This window comes from Pleurodeles waltl, chromosome 11 (assembly GCF_031143425.1).
Source record: "Pleurodeles waltl isolate 20211129_DDA chromosome 11, aPleWal1.hap1.20221129, whole genome shotgun sequence".
Classification (NCBI taxonomy): Eukaryota; Metazoa; Chordata; class Amphibia; order Caudata; family Salamandridae; genus Pleurodeles; species Pleurodeles waltl.
The window spans coordinates 571,719,712-571,734,022 of NC_090450.1; the positions used below are offsets into that span (position 1 = coordinate 571,719,712).

The following is a 14,311-nucleotide window of genomic DNA, read 5'->3' on the forward strand; positions in this document are numbered from 1 at the left end:
TTCATTTTTTTATTGTTGACCTTTGAACCTGCTGTTAATAAAAAGTGAAGAAAGATGATGCATAATCCTCGCCTCCGGTCCTGACATAGAATTGGTTTGGCACAGTTTCCATTTTTTTTTGCACATACCTCATTTACGTAATGCTCAATATTGTTTTGACTCTTTCATCGTTCATTTGAAAATACTCACAGAGTATTTTCATATATTTAGCTGTTTACTTAAATACAACGCAAAAATCTCACTGGATACGGATCTCACGAATAGGAACGTGAGAAACACGAGAGGTGTGCTTTTGCTAATAGGAGGGAAGGTATAATATATTCGCAGACCCTGTCCATTATTTGGGTAACTTAGTTATACCTACCTACACCTTCTCTTAATATTCGCTGTTTTTTTTTTTATAGCAGTGTCACTTCGGGGGAAGTGAAATTGCCAATATACAGTGAATAAGATGCTCACACAGTTCAGTCAGCACTCACGCCTCCACCACGAACGTCAGAATCTGTGCAGATAGCAACGTGGAAGCCGCTGCGGCACCGGCTCCTGTACGGCTGGGCCACTTCTTCCGGGTCAGCGGGAGGTGTTTTCTTCTCTATCATTATGAAAAGGTTCATTGGGACGAGAGGGCAGTCTTTTAGGGGCGGACCTTTTGGATAACCAATTGCGGGCCTTAGTGGGAAGTACTGACGCTTAAACCCTCCTAGTACTGCCCCTTGGGTTGTCAATCCCTTTAAATAAACACCTTTCTGGTTACCTCTACTGGTCTCGCGCACATTGAAGTTGATTCCTAGAAGGCGAGCGGATGTGTGAGGGTCATTTATTGGGAGACAGGAGGTAAGACTCTCTTTCTGGAACCTTTTGACTTGTTCGTGAGGTTCGCCATGTAGGTGATCGTTACCTTTGTGTTAGCAGAATTCTCCATCGTGAACGCATAGAGCAAGCACCCCCCCCCCCCCCCCACCCCCCTTCTCAAACAAAGCCCGTAGGGTATTACCTTCAAGATAAAACTGCTACAATGACCTGAAAAATGCCACACGTAGCATGTGTTGCAACGAATATTGGACTTTATCATCACGGCAAAGCAGTGGTACAGCCACCTATTATTGGTATATTTGGACAGTCTATTACCCTTGCTACTCTTTTAGAATGCGCTGGGAGCAATAAGCCTTGCGGTTTCTGCCGCTAATAATTGTACCTAACTCGTCCTTTCACACGTTTTGCTCATGCCTTAACTTTGATTTGTATGTAAACCTTTGTTGTATACCAAACTTATTTCCCATTAGCAAATATTTCCGATAGTTTTCATTTCCTTCATTCAAGAAATGTTTTTCTAAGATTCAGTGCAATTTAAATTGTTCAACATGCTTGTACAGTATTTATCAGACACCCCTATAATGAGCCAGGGAATGTTTTTCTAGTAAACATGTATTTTTATCAAAACATTTTAAAACGGTGACTTTAAAATGTAGAAAGTGAGCGCTGAAAATGTATTTAGAAGCACGTTAAGCTCTAAGAATTAGTAATTTTAAATAAAATGTAAAATAATAATGCGAGGTCTTATAATGTGCACCTGTATTGTAATAAATATATAACAGTTTTTTTCACAGTTTCCCTAAATACGAAGTTTATGAAATTATGCAGAATCCAGCTCCTATATTAATAGATAACTTTGTTTAGACCTTACATTGTTCAAGTATTGCTTCATGCTTCGCATTTTGATACTTGCAGCTTTGCATTTCTAATGGAAGAACTGAAAGAAAAACAGACCAGTTGTGTTATTCACCCCTGGCATGCAGTAATTTTAGATTGCATTATGTTGTAAAAATATCAGTACGTGCTTAATTTTTTTTTTTTTATGAATCCTCACACACATATACAAGCCACAAAGACGAAAGCAAATTATTTGCTGAAGTCGGATAATTGAGAGATCTCATTTAGCGTAGCAAAGGTGCCTTAGGCCTTTATGCAAGAAATGAAAATCGTCCCACTGTATCTCCCTGTTTGGTAGTATAACATTACCCTAATTGGGGTGGAGTGGGTACCTCACATCCCTGGTGACACTGTACATGTTGCACTAATAATGGCTGTGCTTGATCATGTAGAGCTCAACATTAGATGGTCTGTTGTCCCTTGTCTGCTGTGACCAGTTACTCCAGTAACTGCTTGTTTTGATTACATTAAGGTACACGCAGTTCTAATGCTTTACTACATATCCCTGAATGCAAACAAAAAACAAAGACATTGAATCTCTGCATTGCAACCGTTTTCTGCCTGTGTTAAAATGTCACACCCAAGGCATTCAAACATCACACACCTACAGTGCTTAATTTGTAAAAGAATTAAATGCCGGGGCTCAAAGTGTTTTGTCAAAATCTTGTCACTGGCGCAGAAGAATATTGGGATTGTTGAACAGCAAACTCTTGAGTCAACCTATTGCCGTCTCACCCACACCCTGCACGTCCTTCAACTCTATCTCACTCTTGCAGGTTCTTGTCCAAACCCATTTTTCCGTTTGTCAGTGTTTTCCAGTCTTTCTCTTCCTCATTCTTTCCTCTTTTTCTGCCTTTCTTGCTCTTGTTCTGGGCCAAAGTGTGATGATGATGATAAGTAAGTCCAGGTGCCCAAAAATGAGTGCTGTTGACCCCACCTGCAACCACCTGTTCAAATTAAGCACTCCACCCCTATACATGGTTCAGACATAGAAATGTCAGTCAAATGCACAGATAAAAACTGTGAGACAAGACAACATTTACCACTGTAATACCTCAGCATGATACTTTTGAGTGTACGCAATACCCATAGTATTGAAAAGCTAAGACATGTAATCTTGAAGAGTTTTACACCCTCATGATAGAACACCCATAAAATATATCACTCAAACTCTGGATCCCAACGAGTTTTATGTCTGGCCTCTTCTAGGTGTCCCTCCCCTCCATAGATAGTTTCTAGAGACTGTATCAACTGAAACGTACAACATGGCGATATATCGCAAAATATAGCACATACAGAATATAACCCTTGCCTAATACTACCCCTAAAAGTAACAACGGTCAACAGAAAACTCCGTAAATGTTATGACTTTTAAATATTGTCTGTGTGAAGAAACCGCTCCAATCAGATTACACCTTTGAAATATATATTTTGGAAATGTTCTACCTCAAACATGTTACAGCTTCATCATTTTATGAACCTGGAGAACCCGAAAGTATAACCTTTGACATTAGAGCACCATGAAAATATAATCGTGACACCATAGCACTGTGTCTAGTGATGTGATTCCCAAATCATCTTTTTGAAGGGTTTGAAATCTCATTTCTACATTACAAGAGTTTGTAGAGTACCTACTCCATATGTTAGTTCTATCTACTTTCGGCATTTGAGGAATGTGGTGCCGGTAATGTGTAAAACGTCACTAAAGTCTATAGTGCCTGAGTGTTGTTAGCAGAGTAGACAGTACGTTTGGGAAAGTCTGCATCAACTTTGTCCACAATGGAGTTCAGTTTTGAACACGTTGCATTCCAGTGAGAGAGCCTTGGAAGATTGCCATCGTTGTCTATGGAGGCAATTTCATGCAAAGGGGTTGATAGTTTAGCTGAGGTGTTATCTGAAGTTTTCTTCCAGTACACTGGGTTGATGTACATTTGACAAGTAATGTCATTGCTATCTGTGCCTCTATTTTTATCACAAGGACTTTTCAAATTACCCTGGGCAAGGAATGTTGTTTTTGCTTTAGCAGCCACACCGCAGTGCAACTGAAACAATCCATGATGTGAACGACTATGGTGATTGGACTCTCAACTAAGGGCACTCAATCTTCTTACTTAGTCCTAGGTCATCTAGTTCATCCGCCCTTCACATGAAGGCTTTTTGCAGAGGGAGAGCATCTGTGAGGGTTTATTTAAAAACAATTTATTGTATGCTCTATGGCTTCATTTGCTATTAGGTGAAACTTTAGCTTCTAGGTAAGATTATTTACCTCAAGTGTTGTTTCACTGTGCTGTGCATTTATCTGAATAATTGCAGAGTGGTGGTTGATTGGTGAAGGACTAGAGATAATGCTGGATGGTGCTGCAACTATCCCTGCCGATGTGAAAGCAGAGTGGGTAAAAGTGAAGCATGAAAAAACACAGGCCAGATGACCAGCACGGGGAGGATAAAAGTGGTTGGGCATGGCATGCTCAGTTATCTTGGCGCCAAAGGCTAGCGCCCCAGGATTGGTATACAGGACAGCATTTCCTAAACATGTCAGTCGGCTTCCATGATGAGGCAAATATTGGGAGACCTCACCCTTACAGTAGAAAGCAGCAGTTCCTCGCCTACTTTGTGGAAAAGGAGCCATATCCCACTCACCCATCACAAAAACAAGCACTGTAAAAACCAATAGGTCTCGCTTGTGCAAGAGCTATTGGCTTTGGCAGTGTGTTTTAGACCCGTTGTACGCCAGTGTGGCTGATGTTCAGCAAGGCTAAAGGTTAGTGGAGTTGGGTGGTGTGGAGTGGGGTAGATTAAAGTGAGGTAGATTGTAGTGGAGTAGACTGAGGTAGAATGGAGTGGGGTAGAGTGAGGTGGTGTAGATTGGAGTGGGGTACATTGGATTGGGGTGAATTGGAGCAGGGTGGATGGGATTGCAGTAGACTAAAGTGGGGTAGGTTTGATTGGATTGGGTGATTGGAGTGGAGCAGAATGGGGTAGATTTGATTGGGGTGAAGTGGGGTAGACTGGAATGGGGTGGATTAGGGTGAGGTAGATTAGGGTGTACTGAGGTAGAGGGGAGTAGGGTAGATTGGAAATTGGGTTGATTGGGTGGAATAGAGTGTATGGATTAGAGTGTAATGGAGTACATTGGAGTGCAGTAGAGTGGAGGAGGTAGACTGGAGTGTGGTAGGTTGGGGGAAGTGTGAGCTACATTGGATTGTGGTAGAGTGGAGTCATTGAGGTAGAGTGGAGTGGTGGGAATTGGGGTAAAGTTGGGTTGAGTGGGGTGGATTCAAGTAGAATGGGGTACATTAGGGTAGATTGGAGTAAAGTGGGGTAGAGGTGAAGTGAGTTAGTTTGGGGTAGATTGTAGTGGGTAGTCTGCAGTGGAGTGAGGTAGACTGGAGTAGGATGGAGCAGATTGAAGTGGAGTAGTATGGGGTAGATAGGAGTGTATTGGTGAGATTGCGTGGAGTGGGGTAGATTGTGTGGGCTGGATTAGGGTGAAGTGGGGGAATTTTGGAATGGAGTGGGGTAGAGTGGAGTGGGGTAGATTGGATTGGTTTGGAATGGAGGGAGGTTGATTGTGGTAGGTTGGATTGGGGTGGAGTGGAGCTTCGGGAGTTAGGCTGTTACATCTCTTGCACCTAGGTGCGTATGAATATGGGGCACCTGAAATGCTTTTCGTGTACTTCATATGAGAATGAGGACTAAGGGCCCAATTTAGAGTTTGGCAGAGGGGGTTGTGCTGTCACAAATGTGATGGATATCCCTTCTGCTGAATTACGATATCTTTATAACCTATGGGGATCGTAATACGGCAGACGGGATATCCTTCACGTTTGTGATGGAGTAACCCATTCGCCAAACTCTGAAGCAGGCCCTTAGTCATAGGTTTTAAGGAAAAAAATGATGTAGTTGCTGCACAAAATGGAAGTGTTTTAAACAGACACATACTTTGTATGCGCAAAGAAGCGGTGACATACAAGCAAGACATAGGGCACAGGTTTTAAGGAGAAATGGATGCCCAAAATTGTGCTTAAATACGGTTTGTATTCCTGGGAAATCGTGCTGACGTCGTTCCACCAGACATGTTGTGGCTGTGTTGAACAATGTGTGATTTTATCACACGCAGGACACTCCCCCAACATGCCAGGCCGAACCACGCCGGCACGACTTTCTGGGAATACAGGGGTGTGGAATTCCTCTAGTCCTATGCCAAGGACATAATGTTTAGGGTCAAGGACATCACGTTTTCATGGTTATTTTGTCCTTTGGACAAGTAGACCCAACCCCCTGAAAGACAAACCCTTTGGCTGCCAATTTACAGTACAACATTATGGATCAGGGAAGGGCATTGTCTGCAGTTAATGTAATATTTGTGTCCATATGTTAATATAAAATGCAACTAGGAAAAAAAGTTTTTGCTAACCTACTGTGAATTTTTGGTACCATTTCTTTCACGCATCATTTAGTAAAATATGTTGATGCATGATACACTAATTTTCAATTATTAATAGTTTAATCACTCAACAAGATTATGGGAAACATGAAAATAAAAAAGCATAGCCAAACCCAACAGATTGGGGTCAGCCTTTTGGTTTTGTCAATGGTTTTTATAAAACTTTATTGCAGTGGGAGCTGTCGGGCCGCACCATTATAACAAACATTGGCTATAAGAAAAAATATTTTTTGGTCATAAAAAGCACACATTGCTCAGTAGTCAGTGGCGCTGAATAAAACTACTTTGTGTGCAGATATGCTGCTTGTACAAGAGCAGAATGTTGTCACTCACAGTGAAACCAGTCGATAGATGGAGAGATAGAATTGTAATAAAAACAAAAGCTCTTGGATAAAGTCAGACCTAATTTGGGCCCAATTCTTAAAGAAAGTTGCAAAAGTCTACTCATGGTATATGTCCTTGCTTTGTTGCAGATTTATGGCATTCATAAATTCTAAAGAATTTACATAAGTAGGCCAGGAGGAAATCGTACTCCTTAACATGGGCGTCCACAGAATTTCTTTTTGGTGGGGGGGGACATTATTTTAAAATCGGCCGTACTAGTGCAGGCAGCATAACACTACGGCAGTCTCAGTGTTACGCTGCACTGTGAGCCTGCACACCAGGCTGTACCTAAATCCAGGGGAGGCAAGCGCCCCCCTGCGGACATTCATGCTCCTAGAAAATATTTGTGCACTACATTTTAGCACAAGCAAATATGCATGCATAGATTTGCTCTTGCGAAAATCTGATTAGCATTTACAAGTTCACTTTCCTCCAACCTCTTTTTCCCCAAACCTGGAAGAAGTTTAACTTCTGCCGTTGTCAGGAGTAAATTTCCAACCTTTCTCAGCATGGGAAAAGATCAGAGAAGAGCTTATGAAAACCCCAAAAACATTAAAGTTAGTAGGTTTGCACAGACTCAAAAGGGCTGTCATTGCTGGATGTACTTCCTCCAGCCCCAGTATGTGATCTGTGGAAAGTTGGCAAAAGAAGGAAATTGCTGGTATTTAAACCGTACTACAGTATGAGCCCTGGCATAATCAGAGAGGTTATTATCAGAGCTCTTATATAATGAAGTTGCTGCCATAATTTGTCGCCGCACTAACTCGCACCAAAGGGATAAGTGGATTTGTTTTACAGGACAACTATATTTATGGCATAGCCAGTCCCATGGAAAAGTAGATACTTTGTAAAATTCCACACCCTTGGGAATACAAACAATATTTAACCATGAAAGGAGGAGGGCACCAGTATCATTCCAGGACCGAGGAACAATGTAGTTGAGAACGCGGGTGACAACCTTTGACAAAGTGAGTGGGGGCTGACTCCAGCAGGTGGGACACTCAGAAGCAGTGTTTGATTTAAAAAGGTCTGGGAACCTGATTCCTAACGCAAGTGTGTCCTCTGCAATGTGTGACTACAGGCCCCCCAACACCCACCCTTTCACACCCCCACACTACCCCAGACCTCCATGAGGCGAAATGCTATCTAGGCACACATAGGTGTTTACTTTTTTACCTAAACCTTTCGGATGAATGAGTGAAACGTGATTTAGTTAACACAGAATAGTAACATATATAAAAAACAGTACCTACATGAGTGTCACAAGGTTTGCATGTGTTGCATTCACCGCATGTAAGGTATGAAAATTAGAAATATCGCAAACAAGAATGTGATTCCCCGAAAGACAAGCATAATAAGAAGAAGCATCAGCAATGTGATATATGAGATATGCAGTGATTTTGTGAATGCGTGACATGCGGTTCTGCAATAAGCAGCAAAGAAAAGAGTATGGTTGACAACTGTCTGCTGCTTGGGGGTCACAAAGGTTAAGAATACCGCTGAGCAGAGTATGAGTCCCCAACAAAAACAAGCATATACTTAAAATAAAGCAAAGTGACACAAGATATGTATTATGACACTATTAGTCATTATGACTGCTAATGATCTAAAACTTTGATGTTGTTTTGAGCCATAGTCTGCGGTTGGTGAGGCAGACTCTGAGTAGAAGGGGTCGCCAATCACTTCTGTAGAGGTTGGTTATAATAGTAATACGCTGAGGTGCACTATGATCCCACAAATGAAGGTGGCGACTTGGTGGGGGTAATACATGAGCCATGAAAACAAAAAAATGTGTTAAGGCATGTTTGTTCAGTCAACTTACTGGTATTCTTGCAGTGCTCTCTTTCACAGGTCCTCGAAAGGAGCTGTGTCATTTTGAAGGGTTCAGTGAGTTAACAGGTTAAAGTTATGGTACCAGTCTTAAGGAGCTGGTGCATAAGAGAGTAGGTCCTGAAGATGGCCGTACTGACCCTGTCGGGGCACGTAGAGTATTGGCTGAAACATGTCGACCATTAAATCTGATGTAGGAGTACATCAGATCTCTGCGTACTTCATGCACAGTTTTTATTCTTGTCAAGGAACACCAAGAATAAAAATACACTATTACCTTGGTGTCCGTAAGACAATTTAAAATCATACACCTTCATTTCATGCATGAAACCCGTAGGTGCGTAAAAACAACTGACCTGCTCTGGTGTAATCAGGCGCGAAAGCACCCCACAAAGGCACTAGGCACCTGGGGTGGGAACCTTATGATGAAGCATGCCACCAACTAGGTTAGTGGGTGAGGAGTCTTTCAAAAGGAACCAAAATAGTGGGGATGGGATCAAGAGATGATTATATACCTGTTCTCATTGTTATAGTGGGATTCAAACTAATCCCTAAACTGCCATGATAAATACAAACTAGGTGATCATCCCCAACATGCGACACACACACTTTGCCAACTGTACATCTACCTTTTAATTCTAATATGTCTCAAAGTATTCCCACATCTTGACCGACAAACCCACCCTAGCTGCTTGTTTTGAGATCTACTTTCAGTAACCGTTTACCTTCAAGAAAACTCTTCTTTCAAATGATAGTGATTTGAGAACACTAGTCAATTGTGTACACTTCCACCTCGTCAACCTTTGCTGCTTCTGCTGGATAAGTTTTGGATACACCACCCAGTTGCAGTACCACTCTTGACAGATTTCTGAAGTCTTACTCTGCAAAAATGTCCTCCCTTTTTTCTTGCAACATTTATTAAATTGGACTCTCTTGCTATACGCATGGCAAGCGAGAGACAAAGCTGTATAGAATTTGTCATTGGATCTGTGTCCCTCCATTCTACATCTACCCTATGGTCGTTTAAAATCTGAATCCGTTGTATTCTTTAACTCACCCTTAGGTTTGACAACACACATACATCACTTGTATCCTCTCTTTTCACAGTAGTTTTCGCACCCTTCTTAACACTTACCTCTTCCACACACTTCAACAAATGTTCTGCACATTTAGCCATTATCATCACTTCTTCTAGAGACCGTTCATCCTTCATCCAAAGTTCTTCTCTTATTTTATTCCTATTGCATTTTAAAACAAATTGTTCTCTAATTCTGTCTTCCGGTCCTTCACCAAATTTGCAGCTAGTTGCCAGTTTGCACAGACTGGCCACAAAATCTTTCACTGACTGTTCTTTACCTTGGTTCTCAACCCAAAGTGGCGCCTCTCTAAGATTGTACTGACCTTTGGTTAGAAATTCAGATCTAGTTTTTAATGACAATTTCATACTCCTTTGAATTCCTTGTATCTTCCCTAGACAATTTGGGCTGGTTTTCCAAAACCTCTTGCCCTTCTGCGCCTAAATAGTGTAATACCAATGCATGTTTTCTCTACAAGCTGAAGTTAGTGCCACAAACTCAAGCATAATTCCCAAACATTTACTTCCATTTAAGATTTGGTTTGCCCCATGATGTTAAGAGAAACAGTGGGGCTGTAGCATTCTACATGGTAATCAAATAGTACTACAATAATGCCTATAAGTTGACTGAACACTTCAATATATTATTTTGAAAAACAAAGTAAGTGCCAAGGTATTATTGTTGTTGTCTGTTGTGTGTGCAAACTTTAAAAAAAACAAACTCCATCCTCATCGCCAAATTGTGTTGTCGTTCACAGCTTCACTCCAAGGATAGAGAACTGATTCAGGTAAGGTACTCTTTATTCAGGCCCTTCAGCCACTGTCAACTGCCTCATCGGTTTTCCACATTTCATCACATTACGTCCTTAACATTCTACAGGAGTAACCATGACTACAGTCACCTTATATGCCTCAATAGTTTAGTGTTTCCTCCATTACATTCACAATTTGTACTTTCTGTACTGTACTTTCTGTTTTCTGCTTCTTGCTCTGTTTTATTGCTTTTTTTGTTTTTTGTTTCGTTCAAAGCCTTTAAGCACATTTTAAGGTAAGGATAGGCAACAGGATCAACAGACGGGAGTGTGGGGGGGGAAAACAGGCAATGGGAAATTTAATAAAAGCTCTATGATATGGTCAGTGCTGGCAGTATCCTAAAGCTTTTTAAGACTCGCCCTCGAAGAAGCAGCACAGAGAATAAATCAATAAAAATAGTACATCGATCAGTGGAAGGACATCAATCAAGCTGAAGCGATCTGTACTTAGTCCATGCTTCATACAAATAAGAGGATAAAAAAGTTTCCAGCTTACGCGTCAAGAATTTTCAATTCTATTAAGGACACGGAGGCAAGGATTATGCTTTCTCTTTCTTTACTGACTTAAACAGCAGCCAATCAAATACAAGTAAACAGAAAAACTAAACATCCCATGATGCCTCACATCTCATCACATGGTCCAATCACTAAGCATGACCTCTGTCCATAAATCCTTTGACCGTCGACGTCACTTCCGCTTTCTTTGGTCAAAACAGATAAAGTTCAAAATGAATCGAAACTTCTTACGCCATCTCGAATAACAGGAGTCAGGAACATCCACTCCTACCGGATAACCATAACTTGAAGAGCTCAACACCAGGGAAACCGTGAAGCCATGAAATTTCAGGAATTCTTCTGATCAGAACGTGTAAGTAATAAACAGGAAGGTAATATCCAAAAGGAATTGAACACATCTCAATAAATTTATATTTCTATAAATGACAATAAACTGGGAGGGTAATATAACAATAGATCATCAACATCCACATTAATTTGATATTCAATATCTTATTGTACTTAAGGGAGGGATAATCCTCGCCTCTGTGTCCTTAATACAATTGAAAATTCTTGACGCGTAAGCTAGATTTTTTTTTTATTCTATGTCCGGACTGGAGGCTCCGATTATGCTAGTTTAAAGCTGTTCCATTACCACAGTGGCAACGTCCAAGACAGGTTTGTGATAAAACTTACCAAAAGTATTTTCTGAAGACCAATCTGCTGCCTTCATAATGTCTTCTAAACGGAACCCAAGGCAAAAGATTTAGAGGCCATAGCTCCTCTAGCAGAATGAGCTCCAAACAGAGAGGTATCAATACCTGCTTCCTTCATTTACCATCTCATCCATCTGGCTAACGTAGCTGAGGTAACTGGTTTAAAAGGTTTGTGCAAAGAAATAACAGTTGACCTTTAACATCCTGTTTAAATTCTTCTGTGACAACTTCATAATCCTTTAAACATTGGACTACACATAATTTAGAATTGTCAGTATATACTGGGTAAGATACTGACCTGTAATTTGTTTTAGTCCTTCTTGTCACCAAAAATGTGGCCCCATCCGGGGAATAAGCTCTACCAGCTAAATCCAATGCTCTGACATCGGAAACTCTTTTACAAGAGATAAGACATAAAAGCATGGTCAGTTTAGCTGAAAGCTGCTTGCGAGACAAATACCTGTTGGCAGGCCAAGAGTCTAAAAATTTTAGAATAACATTAACATCCCATAATACAGAATATTTAGCTTGAGGAGGTTTAGAGAGACGTTTACAAATTAACGGATGTTCTCCAACAGGTTTACCTTCTAGATGAGAGTGCCCCTCTGAAATGGCTGATCTAAAATTATTGATCGTCCGATAAGCTAAATCAGAACTAGCTAATTCTGCTAAAAAGTTAACAATCAATTCAATATGTGCTTCCACTGGATTGGCACCTCTTCCATCACACCAACCAGTCCATCTGCGCCAAGCTGAGGCATATCTTTTATGGGTACTACTGGCCCAGGCCTGTTTAATGTAATCCACAGCTTGTTTCGAAATGTCTGGGGTACTCCATCTTGACCTGAAATCAACCAGGCTAACAGAGTCAACTTCCCTGACGAGATCATTGGATGTTGAAGGCCCTCCGGACTCAAGAGAAGATTCCGACGAGGTGGAATGAGAAGAGGAGAGGCACAAGCTAAATGTAGAGCTATGGGGAACCAAGGTTGTGCCCTCCAAAAGGGCATCACCAGAACAATCTCTGTCTTCTGTCTCTGAACCTGAGACAAAACCCTGGCAATCATCAGGAATGGTGGAAAGGCATAACCCTGAAACTGGGACCAATCCTGAAGAAATGCATCTGTCTTTATTGCACAAGGGTCTGGACGGCAACTGTAAAATGTTGGTATCTGAAAATTGAGTCTGGAGGCAAACCGATTCACTTCACAATTGCCCCATTCATTGACTATCTGAGAAAAAATCAGAGGATCCAGTTTCCAGTCGCTGGAATCTGTCAGGTATCTGGAATTCCAGTCTGCTATAGTGTTCTGGTCCCCTGGAAGGTATTCTGCTATGACCACTAGGCGTTGTGTCAGACAATAATGCCAGAAATCCTTGGCAATCTCTGCCAAAATCCTGTATTTCATGCCCCCCAGTTTGTTGACATACCTCACTGCTGAGACATTGTCCATCCGTAATAGTATGCAACAGTCTGTCTTCTGAGGGGATAGACTCTTAATGGCAAATGAACCCGCCAGAAGTTCAAGGCAATTGATATGTAAAGTTTGTTCCCATTCTGACCATCTGCCTCCCGTCACAAAGGAGTTGCAGCGTGCTCTCCATCGGCTGGCATCTGATTCTATTACCACCTCTGGGTGAGACCCGAAAATCGCTCTGCCATTCCAGGCTTCCATATGATGAAGCCACCATTGAATCTCCGATCTTACCTCGGCAGTCAATGGAATCTGTTCCGAATAACTCCGACCCTGTTGTAGATGCCTGATCTTGAGTCTCTGCAGAGCACGATAATGCAAAGGGGCAGGGAAGATCGCCTGAATAGACGAAGCTAACAAGCCCACTACTCTGGCTATATTCCTTAATGAGGCGGTCGGACTGGTCAGAACCAATCTCAATTCCCTCTTGATGTCGCGGATCTTTTGAGAAGGTAGAAGGAGCTGACATAGATTTCCTGGGGTTTCAGATAAATTCTATTCTATCACCTGAGTCGGTTTCAACAATTACTTCTGCACATTGATAAGGAAACCTAAATCTTGCAGAAGACTGATGGTCCAGTTCAAGTGAGATAGGAGGACTTGAGGAGATTGGGCCATCAGAATGATGTCATCCAGATATATGATTAATCTGACTCCCCTGGCTCTTAGCCATTCCATCACAGGTCTCAGTAGCTTTGTGAAGCACCAAGGTGCTGATGACAGACCGAACGGGAGAGCAAGAAACTCCAAGCACTGACCTTTCCACTGGAATTGAAGAAACCTGAAAATTGGAATCGACAGATAAGCATCCTTTAGATCTAACCGAACCATCCAATCTCCTTCTAACAGGATATCTCTTAACATGTGGATGCCCTCCATCTTGAAGTGCCTGTATAGAATCCAATGATTGAAATCCTTTAGGTTCAAGACTTAACGTTGTCCTCCTCCCTTCTTGTCTACTACAAATATAGGGCTGAGAAAACCATAAGGATGAGGGGAAGCAAACTGGACGGCCCCTTTGTCTAACAAAGCCTGAACCTCTTTGTCTATAAAATCTTGATTTGCTAGGGAAAAACACATCTGTAGTGGTGGAGAGAGTTGCCTGGGAGTACTGATAAACTCTAGGCGAAATCCCATGACCGTTTGGAGAATTCACGGATCTCTGGTGATCCTTTCCCAATTTACCAAAAACAATGCCACTCTGCCCCCAAATTTGACCTGAGAAAAATGAATAATACTCACCTGTGAAACTTGTCTTGTATGGCTCCTTGTTGCCTCCTGCGAGAACCTCTGTGGAAGCGAGGACTTCCTCCTCTGGGGCGAGTGGGATAGAAGGTGGGATCTTGTTCACCGTACCAACCACCTCT

At 41.7% G+C, this 14,311-nt stretch overlaps 1 protein-coding gene across 5 annotated transcripts in view; it reads left to right on the forward strand.

Moving 5' to 3' along the window:
* The first annotated feature begins 603 nt into the window (after positions 1 to 603).
* SLC39A14 (solute carrier family 39 member 14) overlaps positions 604 to 14,311 on the forward strand; it is a 138,790-nt gene continuing 125,082 nt past the window's right edge. For 2 of the 5 annotated variants that reach the window (XM_069214028.1, XM_069214026.1), the window contains exons 1-2: positions 604 to 834; positions 10,205 to 10,234. The gene's annotated coding sequence lies outside the window, so the exon portion shown is untranslated. Of the gene's footprint in view, positions 835 to 10,204; positions 10,235 to 11,021; positions 11,127 to 14,311 lie in introns of those variants that run through there. The other 3 variants (XM_069214025.1, XM_069214027.1, XM_069214029.1) reach the window with 3 other exon arrangements.